This window comes from Terrapene carolina, unplaced genomic scaffold (assembly GCF_002925995.2).
Source record: "Terrapene carolina triunguis isolate 2854851 unplaced genomic scaffold, T_m_triunguis-2.0 Scaffold47160, whole genome shotgun sequence".
NCBI classification, from domain to species: domain Eukaryota; kingdom Metazoa; phylum Chordata; order Testudines; family Emydidae; genus Terrapene; species Terrapene triunguis.
The window spans coordinates 1-1904 of record NW_020711511.1 but is presented as its reverse complement, the minus strand read 5'-3'; the positions used below and the strand labels follow the sequence as shown (position 1 = coordinate 1904).

At 50.2% G+C, this 1904-nt stretch overlaps 1 non-coding gene across 1 annotated transcript; it reads right to left on the bottom strand.

The window, feature by feature from the left end:
• Nucleotides 1–1429: 1429 nt before the first annotated feature.
• Nucleotides 1430–1643, bottom strand: LOC113405643. Its single transcript, XR_003369536.1, has one exon. It is a non-coding gene; the product is annotated as a small nucleolar RNA U3 (small nucleolar RNA).
• Between the last annotated feature and the right edge of the window lie 261 nt (nucleotides 1644–1904).

Below are 1904 nucleotides of genomic sequence, written 5' to 3'. Positions count from 1 at the left end.
CTAAGACAACAATCCTCTAGCTGGCCAAGCCAAGAGCTCTCTAGAAATGACAGCCTATGCAGTTTTGGACACCCACGTCATGTTTCTTTGGCACCAGTGATCATAATGGAGGAAGTCAGCAATGGGGAGCCAGGCTCTCCAACAAGCGGCATTTCCTGAACCTCAAGGCCAGTCTCACCATTCTCCAGGGAGCAGGAACTCCCAATTTTTCTGGAAACCACTCCAGAAGCTTTGACTGAAAAACAAGTATATGTAGCCATAGACTTTCCTTTGAACCAAACCAGAGTCTAGATCAGGGGTGGGGAACCTACGGTCTTTGGGCTGCATCCAGCCTGCTGCTTCATTTCTTCCAGCCAGCAGCAAGTCTCCACACTGCGGGTTGAAAGCCCCGAGCCTTGGTCCCCGCTGTGCCCCTGCGGGGCTGGAGCCGTGAGCACCAGCTCACCAGCATGTCCCTGTGGCCCCTAGATGTAGTGGCGATCAGGGAAGCTCCCTCCCACACCTCTAACTATTATCAATAGTTCGCTGTCAAACTTTGGTGATGTAACTAGTGGAGTCCTGCAATGGATCAGTTGTGGGTCTGTTACTAGTCAATATTTTCATAAATGACTTGGATAGTAGAGTGAAGAGTATGCTTATAAAATTTGCAGATGATACCAAGCTGGGAGGAGTTGCAAGCACTAACCGGAGCCCCCTCCTGCATCACAAACCCCTCATCTCCAGCCCCACCCCACAGCCCACACCCCTAGCCGGGGCCCTCAGATCCTCCCACACCCCAACCTCCTGCCCCAGCCTGGAGCCACCTTCCCGCTCCCAGAACGCCTCATTTCTGGCCCCCCTCCAGAGTCTAGGGGAAGCCCCGAGCCTCCCCTCTCCCTCCTGCCCCCGCGGTGCTGTGTGTGGCTCCCAACTGATCTTTTCTGTGGGTCACTGGCCCTGATAGAAAAAAAGTTCCCCACCCCATGTCTAGATAAACCCAGTCAAAATGTCTAATCGCTATTCACCTGGAAGAAAGTAACTTGGTAGTGTGTAACCTTGAGTTGTGATGTTTTCTAAGTTCCTCACAGAGTGTGAATGGTGGGAATACTGGCCACTGTCCTCCTGATATCCAAAATGTCAGGTGGGAACATACAAAATCTTTCCAAGCATCAGTGGCTCTGGTGGTGTTAGCAGAAAAGCATCATCCATTCATCCTAGTGTGCAGAACAATCAACAGGTGCCATGGGGTCAGACTTAGTGGAGGAACAGAAATAACTGTAAAGATGAAGCAGAACAAGCAAGAGAAGAAAGAATCTTTTTATAGTAAACCTGCTGACTGTATAGATCGGGAACAAAGAGGGCTCAGTACACCAAACCCAGAAGGAGCATAGCTCCCAGCAACCACACCCAAGCTTTTTTTTCTACACCCAACAGAACAAATTCAAAGCTAACCACTCAGACTGTGTTTCCTTCCCCTGCTCCTCTCAGGAAGAACAAGACACTCTTCCACAGCAGAAAGCAGCTGCCACAGAACAGCACTCTCTACCATTGTCATGCTCAGAAAGAAACACTACAGATCTTCATCATGGCTAGCAAGGCCAGGCTTTTACAGCCACCCTTCTCCACTCACCAACTAGAGAAATGATCCCTGAAAACATAGCTTTAAACAGCACCCACCCTGCCAGTCACAGACCATTCCGGGGCATTGTTCTCTAACTGGTGGTTGCTACAATTTGGCCTTCACAAGACAGAGAGCACTACGAGAAGCCCCATGTGAACAGAACCTGGCTCTCAACTTTCCCTCCATAGCCCCCTTCCCTAGGCTGTCTATCAAAGCAAAGATGCTCAAAGTAGCCATCCCCTTTCATTTGCATAAACTGAAGACACAGACAGGCCACTCCACCAATCTTCTCCCCGCTCCCTTC